Genomic DNA, 19,479 nt, shown 5'->3' with positions numbered 1-19,479 from the left:
TTTATTCTTAGGACTTAAGGGCCACATTCGTTTGTCAGCATTAAAAGTAGGTGCAGAAACAAAAAACTTATTCTATAGTTTTATCTGCGTCTACTTTCTCACCTTTTTACGGCCCAACGTGTGACTCGAAGTGTCGTAGATACAATTATCGATTAGGTAATGTTATCGGACCGATCTATTGTCTTCCGGTTAAAAATTGTTGATTTAGGCCGGTTTTCGGAATTTAATGGCGATTTGGGACGTGAGTTTTTCACGTTGCACTTGAGATAATTTGGATGTTATTTGCAAATAATTTTCTTGCCGATTTAGATGAGGTTAATGTTTTAAATAAGATATTTAGTCATATTATTGAATATCTAAATAACTTCCTCTTAATGCTGACATAATTAAAAAAATAAACTTAGAGTACTGACTTTTTATATTATCAAATTCAAACGATTCATATTTATCAAAATTTTACATTTTTTATATAAACAATCCACTCCAAACAGTCTCTTCCAGATTTGTTTATCAATCTACACTAAGCGTTTAATGAAAACATAAAATAAATAATTCTGTGCAAATTCTATTATATTTGTTTGAATTTTATCGTGAACAAGCTATAGGGGGTATTGAAAAAAAACCCGGCCAACGAATAGTCAACCGTACAGATGTTATCTTAATGAAATATGCGTAATGCCTCTGGACACTATCACATAATTATCTGCAAGATAATCTCCATGTTACGATAGCTGTAAATAAACACAGACCTTAATATTTCAAGCGAAATTGTGCCATAATTTAAATAGGAGTATAATTTTCACCGCTCCCTATAGAATGGCTACTTCAGTAATATCATAAGACGTAATAAATAAAGTTGTGAGAAAACAAATTGCACGAAGCAAGCTTAAATATGTGCATATTATTTGCTTTCATACAATCATATAAAGACGTCAGAATGGACTAATGAAATAAAAAAGGCGTTGAATATAAAATATGCTATTTTAGTTTTTTCATTACTTGAATACATTGATATTAAAAATGAATTATCACGCAGCCAATTTAAGTGAAATGAAATATATTCGTTCTATACATTTATTAAAATCTATATGAAAATATTAAATAAATTTCTTTTGCCCACTGTACTCAGTCTGAACTTAATCCGACATCGTTTGTAGAATACACATCAAATTCATGTGTTCCTCTTTAAGAAATATTGAAGCAACCATGTGTATTTTAAATAATTATCTATTTATTTTTGATTGTTATAAAAATAATAATGTTACAATGTACTTCTAAACCCCTAATCTAAAAGGAATTTGATATATTTTATTATATAAATATATATTCAATATTCATTTATTATCATATAAAATTTAATAATGCAAATATTCTAATAGCTTTTCATAATTAATTTCAAAATTTTATAATAATTAATTTGGAAAGCGCTATCACTTTAAATATATTCACTAATTAATTTCACCGTTTGAAGTTTCCACCTTACAAACAAATCTTATTGTATAATTATTATATTCTTACATCTCAATATTTAAATCAATTCGTGAATAAATTTTAACAAATAAAACCAGCACCTAATGAATTTTATAAAGATTGAACGTATAATTATCGATAATAGGCGTGGCTGAAACTGAACATTGTAATGAATGGATGGGACTCTGTCGAATTATTTAATTTTGCAAATACTGAATGCAAATGAGTATAAACATGAAATAATAAAGCACGATTCTAACAATACTTCCACTGTTTATTTAAGACGATTTTTTTATCGAGTTTCAAGTAGACAAAATATGAAATTTTACATTTTAAATATCTTATAATCAAAATATTTCTTCTTCTATATATCACATCAAAAATATTAACGAACCTTCAGTTAATAAAGCATAAAAAATACCACAAAATGATTTAAATCAACCAACTGTTTTAAATTTATATGACGATTAAATTACAGAGCTGTCGATTTATTTTCAATTATTTATCGAATACTATTTCGATGAGCGAAATTACCTTTATAGTGCGTGGGAGAACTAACGAGGATTTAACTCAGGTAAATCACTGGAAGAAGAATGAACACATCTTTCAAACGGCTTGATATTTAAAACTTATTAATCTTTATACATTCCTATATTACAATTTAGAATAACTTTTTTATGTTATATATATATATATTAAAAAAAAACATTTAATTATTATAAAGGCTACATAGTAAACTTTTATTTCGGTTACATATTAAACGAGTAGAACGCAAAATTCTGTCTCGACACTTGATACTGTGTAGGCGGACGTGCTAACGACAGAAAGCAAGTAAATTATGGAAGGCACGCATCCAATGTGTAATATGATTACAATTAGTTTTGTTTTATTTTTATTTTGTTCATATATATACAATAATAATACCTCATCACAATAACTATTTCATTGTTTTATACAATTTAGTTACACTATATGTATTATATATCATTATAAGCTTTTAAATAAAAAATCGATTCCGCTGCGGTTTACCTTGATTAAAAGCCTAATCTAACCATTATGACTGAAATGACGTAGAAAATAATATGGCTATATTCTCACGACAAATTACTGTAAGGCGAGACAGAAGCCGCAAAAAATTCGCTCTAATTTTTACAAAAAAAAGTTTTTATTGCGACTAACAAGGCAACCCTGATGTTATCGTGTGTATTACTTTCATTCCTTATCTGTTACCGCGCCCTTTTAATAATTGGTCAAGCCTGAGTTTATATGAGTTTATTAATATATAATAGAAAGTTCTCTTAAAATGATGCCATTAGCACATCACTTAAAAAAGTTTTACCTCCAGATTCCTTATAAAATTTTAAATTTCAATCAACTATAAATTTTCACAATGATATAAAAAAAATGTAAAATAATTATCTTCATGCCTCGCCTCAAAAAATTATGAATAAATTAAATCTGGACAGGAGTAAAAATGAAAAAATTTAAAAGATCAAATTTTAAAAAGAGTTTAAAAGCTGTTGTGGTTATTTAGTCAAAAATATTAACATAAAAGTGTGAATGAAGCTGAGTACCTAGCGCCATGTGAGCCCATTCTTATGTTTTTTTATTGGTAGGGTTACCGATAATCATGTCACACATTTTTTACACAAAACCACACAGGACAAAATAGCGTTACCATCAGATTATCATAGGCTTGTGGTCGGATTATTACTTAATTTTTTTTCTCGCCTACCTGTCCAGAACCCGAGATATTTTGAACGGATAGACCCAAGATTCAGATATAGTTGTCAAACAGCCAGTCAAACAAGACCCTAGTTTTTATAACAAATTAGTAATAAATGAGATCTTAATAATGTGGCATGAAATATACTCAAATTAAAAAGGCAAGCAAGCTTCTTAACCGGTCAATACAATGCTTATTAAAACTGTTAAAGATTTGTCCAAACAATTGGTTTGTTGTTGAGATAAACTTCTCGAATTTTATAAGTTATTTGAGTGACGAATATTTGAGGATCAACATCAAATTTGACTTCATTCTTTTCGAGAAGGGACTCACTTATGTAACACCTGCTTAAGATGTCATGAAAATAAGACTGTTAGTTATTAGATTAAGTTCCAACAAATTCCTGGTACTATAAATACTTACAGTAGTATTATTGCAAAGAGCCTATATTTTCAAGTAACTATTTTATAAACATTACTATATATCATCTCTTACTTTTCGCCCATTTAGGAAAATAATGTTCTAATTGAAAAAATATTTTTTTTATATTACATTTATAAATACATATAATTTGAAGTATTTACTTACCTAATATTTACATTTTTATAATGACTATTCTTATACAGGGTTTAGTATATTGAAATTTATAAACCTACAAAAGGATATCTACGTATACATTATATATTAACTAGATAATATTAAGACTAAAACAATACACAATTTTAAGTCTAATACTAATAATTTTTACTCTAATATTGAGTCAACCAAAATATTTAAGATTTATGCAAACGAGATGTTATAAATTAAAATATATCATCTCATGTGTGGAAGTTGCAAGTAAAGTTTACGATATCAAAAAGTCTCGGCTGTAGGTATACTTAACGGGTGTCAATTGAATTTTATAGCCCTTTACACGGTTTCACTTTACGACACGGCGAAATTGAGGTGGACGCACGACGTTCTTTATAGCCAGTGACAAAGAAGTCACCTAAAGCCTCGGTCAAGGAACCTCAGAAAATTATTGTGACTTTCCTGAGGAACGCCAAATACATTGTGCTAAAAATGAGTCCCGTCATGATTTAATGTAATGCATGATAAAAATTAATATAAATTTGTAAAGACTGAGCAATATTATGCTGTTAACACAATTGTTATAATTCAAAAGGTGATTAAAATAAGAATTAGTACAGCGAAACCCTGTTCAATTTTACTTTACCGTGTAAAAGAAGCTTATCAAGCATCGTACGTCAAAATTTGTTTTTATTTATGGTTAAATATAAAATCTTTATGCTTCCTTAGCAGCTTCCGCGGCCATCTTGTCGCGTTACCTTGTTATATCGCGTGCGTACAATAAAATGTCTAGTGTTGGCTTTAAATGTCACCTGTGGTTTATGTTAATTATAAATCAAATATATTGAGACAGCATTGTTCAGATTTATTACATATATTTTTTTATTCAGATAAAGTTCTAAAGTGCAAATTAAATCATTATTTTAAAGTGATCAGACCCGAATCTTTTAGGGCATTGTAAATTCAACACTAACAATAAATAAACATAAAACGCAAATGATGTAACAGTGGTTGTGGATAAAAATCGTGGACATCTCAAAAGGAAAGCAGCTCAATCGTTCAGGGTTGTGTTATTTATTAGTATAGATTATCGCAACAAATCACTGGGCCGATTGCCGTGGAATCATTTGGTGTAACCCGAGAACGCCCCTTACATTTGATGATTGGACAAATAAATATATTTCTTGTATCCTGTTTATCAGGTCTGAGGTGTTAATAAAAATGTAGGGCGAGTTTGGCCGGTGTGGAATTGATTTAACATTATAAGTTAATTTGATTTTTGTTTCCTGTAATAAAATATAAAATACCAAAAAAAAAATTACTTAACGATTAAATTAAATTTTTTGCTTAACGATTTAATTATATTTTATGCTTATTATTTATTTCAATTGCGTCTTTATAGAGAAAAAGTATAAAGTTATGTTTTGAATTTAACACCAGTTTTATGGTCATTAGTCAGTACCTAGCGTCTAGAATCCGCTGTCATTGATATCAAAAATGGTCGCAAATATTTTTTAAAGCATATTCCATTATAGCCGAGTTGCCTCTTACGAAGTGAATGGGCTCGTGGTCAGGGTGGCCGGCGTCGTCGTATCGTTCCTAATAAATTAGAAGCCACTAATACAAGCTGTGCCCTTACAGAAGACTGGCCGCGTCAAGGTCCAACTAATGTACTGCTTCGATAACACTCTCAAAAGAACTCATGTACAATCAGCCAACATAAAGAGACCTATCGAGGAGTTTATGTATGTTCGTTCTGCATTACCTTGTCACGTTTCTTAAATTATGGTCGTATAGATATAGCTTGCATTGAAGAGAAATGTTGCCTGTTATAACATTAGGATTCTGAGCTCTCGTCCCTGTAACGTAAATTCCAGCGTGCTTTATTGTTGATGACTTCGTAATTGATTGTGGTGAGATTTATAGTTAAATAAACATTTTTTTATGAACGTTTGCATGAAATATTTGCAACATGAGTAAGGGTTTTCGGATTTTGCGACTTTTCGGGCGACAGTTTTTAAATCTGAGTAATGGAGCATTAAAAGGACTTTTAAATCTTATCAGTTAAAAAAATCCAGAGGTATAATGAATCGCATTCCAAAATTACATCACTCTTGGGTTTGTTACGGTTTCATATTAAGAAAAAAAATATTATTAATAAATGCGGTGAGTCATTCCTATTTAGTTTCGCAGACGGTATCTCCAATTGATCATTTAGGATGATTATTTAACTTACTATACAATAATTACTATACTTACTAGCATGAAGTTACTTTAAATTAAAGAAACAATTCTAATGACTTAAAAAGGTTAAAAAAGCAACCAGTCAATATTATTTTAGATTCAATTATTCTCTCATTAAACTGCACCTAAATTTTTTATCAATAATAGTATCGATAACGCATCACTAGATTATACAAAGTTAATTTTTATTTAATGTATAACAGCCATCGATCACGCTACTAATAAGCTCACGGATGCGATCGGACGGGAGCGCAATCATCTGGAATCGGTCGATTGCTATTTGTCGTCAAGTCGTGTCGTCTAGATAGTACATCGGAACAGACGGGGGATGGTGATATGCAATAATGAATCAGTTTCATTATTTATAATAAGTACTAATAACATTTAAAGAGATTCACAGTTTGTTTGTTCCTAACATTTACGAGTATTGCTTATCACGGACCAGCCAAATAAACACTTAAATTTATCTAGCTTTATCTATCTATGTATTTTAAAAAGAAAATTACAACTAGTTAGAAGTTATAGGAAAAGCACGCCATGCATGCATAGATTAAACATAATTCTGGACATACACAGAGTTAGGTATAACGCCAGGAATTATTAAATCCGTTTACATTCAGATATGGTACAAATAAGTGATAAAAAATGTCTTTATTATATAACAATAGAAGATACAGCTCAGTATAATGCTCTATGTAAATCCATCAATTTATATTATAATTGATTAACAATATCGTAAAAACGAGATAATAAAACACATTAACATTAACAGCGTTAATGCATAATATTATTCAAGCTGCTACAATAAGTGCAAAATGTCCCTTTGTTAGTGTTCCGATCCGGTCCTTGGATATCTAGCATAAAATTGTCGTGCATCAAGGGTCATTCGGTAATCGGAACACAGCTTTTGTTTAATTTTAGATCTGTAATGGAAGATATATTGGATCAATTTTAGCTCGGTTGCCATTTTAAAATAATTTTGGTTTGATTATCGTAGTATTTCTTGGATTCACAGTAAAATAAAAGATTTTTTTTTTAATGCTAAAACAGTTTTCACTTAAAATATTTTACAAATTATAAGGTCGCATTAAGAGATCAAAGGAATTGCCTTGTGATGTATTCCAGGATGCTTTAGAGATCTTCAACTTTAATAAGCGCAATTGAAGTAAAAGTGATCATTATTATTTTTTTAATCGATTTGATTGTACTCGATTGTCATTTCATCTGTTGGTAGTTGAAAATGTAGGTGGTCAATGAATTTTCTCAGTAACGGCCTATTTATCCATATCCATTAAGAAATACACACTATAGTGGACCGAGACATCAACGCACACAAGGTATTTCAAACCAATGCTGCGTGGAAGTAAAGACGAAGAACAACGCTTCGCCCAGATTCGAGAGAGTAGTAGTCCTTCCCTTTAACTAATTTTAATTAATTTAATACATCGCTTTGCAAGCCTCTTTTAGGTTTCAAAGCAGTGATGGGACATTAGGCAGAACATTCTAAAATGCAACAGCAGAATTCCTGTTGACCTCTATTATTATTATATTTAAAAAAGTAACATTTTATAGTATAGTATAAGTTATGACGAATTCCTTGGTATACCTTTTTTAAATTTGGTTATTTTTGGTGGTGTACTTTTATTTTAATTTTCTTGCATTACATTCCTTTAAAGTATGATCTATATTTTAATGAGTTTAAACAAACTCCTCGTTATATTTATTATTTCTGTTCATAAATGTTACTCTTTAAATATTGATTTTTATTATTTTATGAAACCTCAATACATTTCTAATATGAATCGAGCAATGTAAAAGCAGCAATTTTTTTAAAGTAAATTATGCGTTTTACATATCTGTAATGTATTAGTTATATTTAATAGAAATAATTGAGAAAATACCTTCACTTCTTGTTAATATTATAAAAAAAAATAAACACATTCGTTTATTTTTTGAGATTTTCTTTTCTGACTTGTTCATCCAGACTTCATCCAGACTCATCACAAAGTAAATACAACTAAATTCTTAAAAAGCATATCATGTTTTAATACCAATAAAAAAAACATACCTACAGAAATATTAAAAAACTCTCGCTCTTCCAAAAGTGGTTTAAGAATAATTATAGATACCATCAACATCTTGTTAAAATTTAAGTCCAACACATTGTTGCAGGAATTAGTGTTCAATTAAATTGTTGGATGTTTTTAAAACTATTTTACGATTAATTAATGACTATCCGTCTGAAACAAGGTAGTTTCGAGGATTTATTCTAAAGAAATGCCTGAGATATTTTGTACACATGTTTGTCCCGACGTCTTCAGATACTTGGGTTGAGAATATCATAAAGTTCATGTGAAACAGCGTTTCTCCAAAGCTTCAAACTTGACCTCGCTAATGCACTGTCGATGTTATGATAGCCAAAACTAGTAATTAACCCGTGATTGGTCGATAGCTCCCACGGTCTTCTCAGATGTATTTTTTATATCTAAAAGGTTTTGGACTACATAATTACATACACATTAGTGATAGATACACTTTGTGCATTGTTTCATTTCGCGGTAGCCGTGTTGATGCTATCCAACTATTTTGTTGTGGTCATTGGGGTGCAGCGGAAATGTAGATGCTAGCGTTTTTATATATAACCACGACCATATCTTAAAAATATTAACCTTCTAATACACAAGAGTTCACTTTAAGAAATACTATGAAATTATTACAATTGACAATGTTACAAATGACATTTCTAAGAAAACTACAGAAATGTTAAAAAAAACTTTAGCAATTATAAATCGATAAAGATTGCATGTTCTCCGAGAGAAAAATAAACAATCGGAATGCAGACAAATTAGCAATTATCCGCTTCGTTATAATGTTTTAAATGGAACCAAGAAGCGGTCATTAGGGTCCATGCACACTGGCTTCTGTTACACCTTTTTGTGGTTGCGAAGTGCGCTCGATTACCTGTCCTTAATATATCGATATGCATCTGTAGAAGCAATTTGTACATGGTGTTATGTTCTCAATCTATTTTATAAAATAAATAAGAACGCTTACAATTTGATTAATTTACACTAAATAATTTTGTTTTATTATTAAGAATCCATAATTGCTTACTATATTTATCCAACAAAAGCTTCCTGTTACATACACAACATGGTGTATAAAATTTTTATTACAAAAATATACTTCACAAATAAAATATATAACATCCTGTATACAGACGCTTGAGATAAAATGCAGCAAAGCTGTCAAAAAGATGTAGTGGTCACGTCAATCACTAAGAGTCCACACTGCAGATACAAAAAGTTGCCAATAATTGCGATTCCGCTCCGCCCCTAATAGCTTTCGCGTGTAAAGTTTACGAAATAACTATCCATCAATAGTTAATTTTCAAAATTGTAAACAACCAAATAAAATACTAAACGGACAGAATTTCACATTTGTTTTTTCTTTCTTTTTTAAAAATATGACAGTTTAAAAAAGTCAAATTCAAACGAATTGAAGTTTTATTAATTAAGAAACACACCTTGAATTTATTTCAACTCATAGCAAACTGCATATTCTTCCCTGATAAGTCCGTCACTAACATCTGAGGACAAAAAATACAACAAACTTTAACGATGCTCTCAATATCTAGCAACATATAAATAATTAGTGAAGCGAAAATAACTATATACATACCGCCCTAAAATAACCGACATATCATTACCAGAAATATGATGTAGGTATAACAGAATTGTTCTTTACCATTCAATTAAATATTCCTCACGACAGGCAACACCTACTAAATACCATAGAAAAATATTTTTTAAAACACTTAATTACAACTTACTTTTTACGCAATGTGTAATAATAGGGTCTATTCACGCAACAGCACAGGGGTTGTCAGTTACTCCTATGCCACTGAAGGACGTTTTGACAGACGGACAAAAATTTTAATTATATATCGGTGTTCCAACCGAATCTGATAAGATTAGACCGTTCATAATAATAAACACGCTTAAAATTGCTTAATGTAACATTTGCTTTGTTATAGACAAAAAAAATTGTTTTGAATCATAATAGAAAAAAAACAATTTTATATACTATTATCGTAATGCAAGAGAATATTTCAATTAAACGTCAAACAATCAACTAATTGACTATAGTGTTACAAGGACTTTATCATTGAGACCATCTACAAACACATTCGATTGCCCTCCGGTAAAGTTTCCTATCATAGGCCCCCGATTTAACCCTAATTTGACGTGGAAAATATCACACAATACAAAATAACCTGATATAATCACATCACTGGCACCGACAAATCATTGGCCACACTAAAAGCGATTTGATTAATTAAAACTCCCAACGACGGCAAGAGGGCGTCCAGGATATGTTTTCTAATTATACTTTATTAGACCAAATTGGCTTTGTTTTTCTTAAGGGGATCTGTTTCGACGGTGCCCTTTGTCCGTTCGGTACTATTGACGATTATATAAGGTCAATAATCATTATTGTCTGTGATAGTATAATTAACTAGTCTTAAGATCTAAAGGCGCAATACTATTAACAAGCTATAAAATTTAATACAACTACAAACAACTTCTTAGAAAATGACTTTGTTGTGAACTATTGATATTAAATGTTGTGTTGGAAATACGAAATACAATAAAACCTACGTAAATAGTCAGGTAATACCATTTATAAACTAACATTAAAAGTTACATAAAGATATGTAATTAATTGATTTTATAATTTAATTTTAATATGATATTTTCAAACTGTGTTAGTTTTACCATACCCTTATGTCCATCTAGTATTAATTTATATCGCTTGAAACATTACATATAGTGTTTTATTTTATTCTCTTATTCACTTTGACATATCAAATGAAACTATGTATATAAATTACAACAAATCAAAATAGATTAATAATTCAAGAGGTTTCATAACATTAAAAGATTATTAAAGTGAAACCATATATCCGAATAAAACAAGTGTCCGGACCTTTCTCCATATAAATATGCCACATTATATCTTCATTGTCTACAAACACATGACATAATCTACAAGCCTTTATCGTTTTAAATCATTTATCAACAGAAATAAATTTTATAAAATCAAAATGGTCGGGTATAGTGAATTCCATTAATTCTGAAACACTGAGGTGGTCAGACGATAACATTGTTTTGACACTTCGTATTTATTTGTAGTGTGGACACACGTCTTTATCTTTATTACTGTTTTGGAAGCTTCGAGCATATCTATTTAAGCAATGGAGTCTATTAAGAATATAGTCTCACTGAGATCAGTTTTATTTCATATAATGTGTTTTATATTTTATTAAGTGTATTTCTATGATAGAAGTGGTAAAGTAAGCATTTTTTTATATTTTAATAAATAGTATAATTTTTTAAAATCAATATAAGCGTATCCTGAATTTTTTATTTAATTTCTTTCTTCATTATCCTAGACTCAATGAAACCGTAAATATTATTCCTAATGTGATTGAATGACTGCAAAAAGAAGGTACTTATTTTAAAGATTTTAAATAAATATTAAAAATATCAATATAAAAAATTACTCACACTGCAACTACATCACATCTACTATAACATACCATCAAAATTATAATAATTACACGCCAGTATAAGCGCGACCATCTCATTTAATAAAATCATTAACGAGGGTATTCATGTATACATTTAAGAATTCTCTAAAAGAATGTTGTCTCAATCGCAGCTGGGACAAATTAATTTCGTTAATCAAAAGCGGCGCAGGCGCAATGCATCAAGAGGACAGCCAGCGAACAGATAACATTAGCTTGATATACGACCAACCAAAAATATCGATGGTAAAAGAGACCCCGCGACCGTTAAACGTGTTAGTATTTTCATTTTTTAAATAAGTTTTATACTTAATTATTGTTACGTACACTATTTTATAATAGATTTGATGCTTGGAACTTATAATTTATCGTTTTATAATAACAATAATTGCAGTAACTATACAACAATCAATACTTGATTTCAAACAAAATCACAACACAACAAACGGGAGCACGTTTTTTTACTCAAGAGCCCTAAAGCTACGCAAAGTGCTAAGGAGAACAAATTAGTCCATACAACCTTATTTTGTAAGCTGTTTTATATTCAAATTATCCTACGGCATTATACAGAACTGTGTAATCATCCCACCTATCTAAATTGATGACGGATCGGTTATTGTCCGCGGGCTACTGGTTTTACCTGTGCTCACCTCACTGAAATTTTGATCTAAGCTGCCAAATTTTAAGAACTATTTTACTTTACCATATAAATGTAAATATGCTTTTCTATCGATGTGAAAAATTACAAAGACATGCTACCAGTGTTACGCTCACAAAAAGAATATAAGCAAACTTTGAGATCAAGACCTTAAAATTTTATTTAATTTGTTGAATTAATTTGAAAGGATATAAAAAATGACATTCATTTAAATATAAAGCTTTTATTACATTATTAATATTATATAATGCGTAGTAACATTTTGCTCTTACAAAGACTATAGATTAATTAAGCAAATTAATAATTATTACCAAATAAACATTTAAGTTTTAACAAAGGGTCAGAACCCATGGGAATATGAATTACAATATAAACACGAAATCAAATGCTATTCAAATCAACCCTGTTATTCGAATCAATTGAAAAACATCCGATTGTTCGATCCCTCTGATTTGCTGACAAATTATTGTAATCGGAAACAATGGGGGGCGGGACATTGCGGTCACATACTATAGAAATTCAATGTTCATTACTACGCCATGGACAGGGTTGCCCGGATACAAAACCTTCCCTAATCTTCATATAAAGATCAAACGCTGTTAGAATCGCCACACCTCAATAACAATTAAAGTATTCCCTTTTATATTAATAATAAAAGTCTTAAGTTACAAACCAAAATTTATATACAAGATTTGTTCTTAGCCATTTGGTGTAAGCCACATCAATTATTTTTAAATTACTTATCATAATACAATCAAACATGATACACGTTAATAATTATTACATAGTATAAATAATATTTTTAATTTGTCGATATAATTTTCTCTGTACGTGTACATAAATATAAAGTTCTTCACTTTACGATTGTCTTTTTAAAAGATTCTATTTAAAATCAACGTAGCAGCCCTATACAAATCTTTGTCGGAAATTTCTTTGCAGTGTTCTTAAGATTAATATTTGAAAAGTTTACCGTGAAATTATAAGAAACAATGTTGCTTTAAATTTTTAAAAAATGTGGAATTCTCGCACAATTATGTGTTCGTATATTAAGAATAACTTATGATATGGTTCAATAGAACATAATGATTTTAGATCACAATACATCCGCAATAAAAAAATAATATTCTGAAGTCATTCGATATTACGTAACGACTTCATTAGTCGACGAACGTTAAATTTATCTACCTAATAAACGTCAAGCTGACAATCTTTTATTTGTTTATGAATAAGTATGGTAACATTGATTTTGTAATTTCTTAATTCATTCCTGATATTAATTTATGTTGAATTATTATTTATAAAAGTCTATATATAAATTTATTTTATTTAGTGCAAATATTCAAGATATGTAATATGTTCCGTATATTTTTAAACCGCGGTTAGGTCAAAAATCTTGAATTATGATTTCGAACAGGTGTTCATGAGATGACATCATTAATGAAGAACTCAAATTCAAATTGAAAAATATAAGATTAGTTTTATCGCCTATGTGATACTTTATATACATTGTTTGTTATCGAAGTATGTAAAATATAAAAACTTTTTCACCATTGAGTGAATTTTAATTAAAAAAAATATTTGCTTATGTTTAAACTAAATCAATCAACTCGACGAAGATTTTTCTTCAAATCAGTATTTAATTCTCAATTTGATTGTATGTTTTATTTTGTTATTTTATTATCTACGGTAAAATTTTCCTTAGAGTTAAGTATAGAATATTAACATATATTTTTGAAAACCTTAGAATCTCTATATTATACTCGTTTTGTAATTATTATTTGAGTTTAGTCATATACTTAATGCTTACATAAATTGCAGTGGATTATTGACCAATAACATTCGAATATAAATTTAGCTAGATTTTGTAAGTAAATTTAATTGCATTGTGTAATGTTCATACGATGTAAATGACACCATTACACATTATGCCATTTATTGTACAAGGCTATATATTAAAGGTGGCTATGACACCGATTTTGACCTTATGTCGTCTGTCTGTTATACGAGTTCAAAGAATTAAGTGAAGTGAAATCGTTGATGTCGATTTATTAGTTTATAAGAATTCAAGATCAAAATTTCCATTACAATAAAATTGTTTTGATGTTATCATAAATATAAAATACTTTATATTTGAAGCAGATGTAAGTAAAAGCTGTGGTGGCTTCTTGAAAATTAATAATAATTACTGACATAGCTTTTACACACAGTAAACAGCTAAAGAATTATTTCACTTTAATAACTTAACTTATCATATGGAAAGCTAAATCTTTCATATATTTTTTAAGTTGATTATGAATGTAGTTACATCCTGCGATCTAAAAGTTTAAAATTATGAATCAAAGAAAATAAAATGAAATTAAAATATTAATAGTATCGATTAAAGCAATTTAGAATATCACAACTCTATACTTCGCCGCCCACGCAGGTCGAGATCTGCGCTCGCGCCGCCCCATTCGACAACATCACGAGATCGTTCAATATCTTTCGCAACATCCTCAACCTTCGGACAGATTTAACCCATCAATTAAAAACAGTAATACAAAAATCAACGCTTCTTAATAACACCCACGGTCTTAGAAAACAATTACTCGTGCCCTCGGAGCGTGCTTCATTCATATCCAATTAAATACTCCCATTGACTGGTCTGAAACGGGAACGTCCAGTCACAATATTGTAATATAATATCAGGTCATTAAGGCACTTAAACGCGGAAATGTGTGGGTGCGAAACCACCGTATCTAAACTATAATTTGAGATCTGTCCATCGTTCCGTTATTCGTTAGTAATAGCCGTGACCACGTATAATTGTCGAGCTGTGATTTGTTAGACAACAAGTTTTAATTGTTAACACGTGCGTCAAATTTTTGTATGCCATCGTTTACGGATACGGATTTATGTGGGTGATCTTGCTCGTCAACTTTCTATTTGTTTATATTCACTGAAATTATGTCAAAAGTATTGTAAATCACATCCATACGAGACGTTTTAAGACGAACGACCGATAACGATTGTGTTTAATGTAGGCGATCACATATGTCATAATTATATAAGGGAATTATATTTAACGCTATAATAAAGCATTCTCATAATAATTGACAACTCCTGCATGAATGAGGCACGCGACATGAGCAATGTTTCACATACTCCAGCCTGGAGTCTGGTGTGGCCCGCGATTTATTCAATGGACTCACCCGCTTTGATACATTTATATCAGTCCACCTTTATAAGGGCTGCTACAAAATTTATACGTTAAAAATTGTTCTGAAATTGACGTATAAGCGTCGATTATTTCTGGCAAATATGAAAGAGATTTAAAAAAAATCATACAGAAAATTATCCTTATGTCTTGATGGTCAATAATTATGTAAGAATTTTATTTTTAAAATAATATTCTGCATAAAACATGGAACGCTTTTAAGTCTTATATTAAAAACATATATCAGTTGAGGAGTTCCTTTGCCGATAAACAACAGCCTGGACAACCCTAATCTTTATTTCGTTTTATTTCGGATGAAAGGCACTAAAGAGCTGAAGCGCGTTGTGTCTAACACGATGTTGCTAGCCGTGCATCAAACGTTAGGCAAGGGATATTTATACCGCCTATGTCGCGAAGTACTGACAATAAGGAATTCTTGATATAAGCGACTTGCCTTTGTTCGAAGTTTTACTTGCGGAATTTTACCCTTGACTTTGTCCTGAATAATAAATATAGATATTGCTCTAGAGTCTAGAGCTATGAATATTTGCATCTTTTAAAAGGTCAATCTAAGTTTATTATAAGCTTAATAGGAGGTTATATTGCATATACCATGCATGTTTACAGCATTCAAAAGGTCAGTTTAAGTGTGCTATAATCTTAACAACATTTATTAAAATTAATTATTACTGAATATTTAATTCCTTTACACTACGTCGGTAAGTTTAACAAAAAAATATTTCGCATATAATTATTGAGTGTTACAAAAATTCGCTTTTGTATTAAAATGCCAATGGGATCATAATAAAATGTAGGCCACAATGCGAACCGCTTGATACGTTTCTCCGAAAGTCAATTTGACGCCATTTTGCTGCGACCACAAGTTACGATCTCTTGACAAACGATTCACCGCACCAGTGCTGTGTAGTGTTATTATGTCTTGATCTCATCTTTAATACACCTAACGCTATATTACTTTGTTTAAACGATTGACATTTTTAAGCAACACTTCATGGAATTTGACTTACTTTGTTGTGCATATCTTTTAAGCGATGGAAATCTTGCGATACGTTTTAAAAAAAATATTTTAAATAATATTTATAATTATAAAAATATTTATAAAAATAGTGTTTAAATTTTTAATTAGCTGGTATCAATTTGTTATAAAATAACACATTAATAGAATATTTTATGTGTTCCTTTTCAACAATTCAAGCTTGATTTATAAATCAGAAATTTAGCATAAAAATTCGTACTATCATACCATCGAAGTATTAAATGAATTTTTTATTAGACATAAAATATTAAATTCTTCAAAATTGCTTTGATATATTTTATGTCTAGGATATTGACACAACGAATGCTATAATTGTCTAAATTTTGAACGGAAAACGGTCACGCGAGCCGTCCTCGAAACCATCTGGACCATTCACGTCTTGCCATTGATAGAAAACCCATTTCATTTGTAGTTTAACCATAAAACTATTATGTACAATTAGCGTTGTTTGGTCATAGAATCCGTTTATAGAAAATCTATAAAATAATCGATTATAAATGTATAGATTTTACGACCATCAAAGGAGGTATTAGTTTTGTTTGTAATAAACGATTCGATTTGAATACGAATAACCAACTTAAAAATTTATATCTCGTAACTAATCTGTCGGTGTTTTATATGATTTTTAAAAGAGACCATGGACAATAGTGAAGTTTTATGAACAAACGGACTTTGGTTATTTTAATTTTTCTTTATCATAAATGAATATTTAAAGTTTGTTTGTGTTTTTATAGCATTTCTCGTAAATGAAATAAATTATGATCTCGGATTATTTGATTAAATTTCATCAAAATTAAAAAAAAATATTTATAAATAGAATATGAATTGAAACACTACGAAATGAAAAAAACTGATGATGACTTATATAACAAGAACAGAAAGAATATATCATGACTACAGACAATGAAGGCATAAGTTTACGTAAGGGAATCTTTTTCCTACCACCAGAACTAACTCAATTATTTGAGGTAGAGTACAAAATGTACATTTGTGTGAACTACGCCTATTAACCCTACTCCTACATTCGCCCACACTTTGATCGCTTGCTTTACCTTTACATCATAATAACACTTGAACATATCTTCTGTTTAGACCGTAGCTGTAAACAACTGGACAATTTTTCTAAACTTTCTTAATAATGTAAAAACAACAATAGTTTCATAGTAGTTTCAACTATCTTCAACATTACTTTGTTAGTCACTTAAAATCTTCACTTGTCGAAGTAATTAGGAATCGTTCCACTTTATTCAGTGGAATAGCAAGAAGGTTAGAAAAAAACAATATAAAAAGTTATGCACGAGCAATTTCATTTTGTTTTATACAATTGCAGAAACCAATTCTAATGCTCACGTTTATCTGGCATTTAGCTCTGCTTCCGCGCATTGTACTAACCACGCCGTGAGCTAAATTAGAGCGATTTTAAACATCGTGAAGATTGTTTGTTTTATTCGATAACACCTCGGGAAGTCCACGATCTCTAGCCACGATATACGCTGCATATTGTTTCAATTGTAATTCCAATATTATATGTTTAATATGCAAGTAAATTTTTATTTAAAAAAAATATTTTTAACGTAAACAAATGTGGTGTTAATATATTTATGTCAATATTTTTTTTTATATCTTTTTTAAAAAACTACATACATTGTGTTCTTTATGAACTTTATATTTCTTCCATCTAGTGATGATGTTAAAGTCTCAGGCTAGAATGCCAAACAAACACATGATTTTAACTTTTTTTTTTTTTTAATTTTGGCAAGGGTTAAGGCCTTAACTGAATTGAATGCCAAAAAGATTTCGTTTAAGTATCTGTGTATATAATATCCGGATTTATCATCGTGACAAATTTATTTGAATGTACAATTTCATAATTAATCGTGGGAACGCAAATGTGAGTTATGTTTTAAAAATGTAGCTTTCTCGCCATCCGGGCTTCTGTAGCAAAGATTTGATCTGAGGAGCTGATTGCGAAAGAGATGACTCACGACATGGCAATAAACTTATACTAAGAATATCACAATTATATTACAATACATTATCAGGCATTAATTTTTCTATACTCTAATAATAATCAATGATTTTTAAAACAGTACCTTATCCGTTGCATTTATCATTGTTGTTAATAATATTGACACAATTTCAGATTGCACATTTCTATACTATAAAAGACTTCGGTCGTCTTGTCATATAGAATATTAACAAGCAACTGTTTTTGCACTTGTGTATACTTATATTCAAAACTAGGGACCAGCCCCGGCTTCGCACGGGCTCTTTACAAAAAATATAAAATAGCCTATTTAATTTTGAGAATTATTAAAGTTATATTATAATAATTTTCAAATGATACACCCGATTTAAATGATTTAAAAAATTAATGTTCAGATACTGATGTAGGCTTGAAAACGAAGTCATTTATTTTGATAAAACTCAATACCGTATTAATGTAAATAGATTTCCAAAAAACGCTTTAGGAATACCAATTTTTAAAAGTTGTAAAATGTATATAGTATGTTGTCCGTACGGTACTATTTTATAAGCTCTTTGTAATAAAAAAATATTGCCTACTTTTTAGTTCGGTTAGCCAAAAAATCATTTTTTGAAACTATTATTTACTTTTTATTTTTGTGTATGATTTATTTATTAGTTTTTTGTATCCATGTGGTATTGAAATGTTTTCCGTAATCTATTAATTTTATTAAAGTTATAGTGTGCATGGTTTTTTACAATTACCTTAAATCAATCAAGTTCTTCAATCCGAATACCATCTGAAGATCTTACACGATTAAATGGTACTTAACCTTTACCAGCAGCAAACAGTTGCCAGTCTAGATAAATGACTGTATAACGATGTGTACAACCTTTTTCTTTTGGACGGTCGAAGTCCAACTCAGGCTTGATGGTAAAATTCGCCTCTCAGCAGTCCATAGCTTTATTTTGCTGGCGTTCATGTTAAAGATGTCATTTAACA

This window comes from Danaus plexippus, chromosome 17, assembly GCF_018135715.1.
Source record: "Danaus plexippus chromosome 17, MEX_DaPlex, whole genome shotgun sequence".
Classification (NCBI taxonomy): domain Eukaryota; kingdom Metazoa; phylum Arthropoda; class Insecta; order Lepidoptera; family Nymphalidae; genus Danaus; species Danaus plexippus.
The sequence above is the reverse complement of the archived record's forward strand: the minus strand, read 5'-3'. Positions refer to the sequence as shown.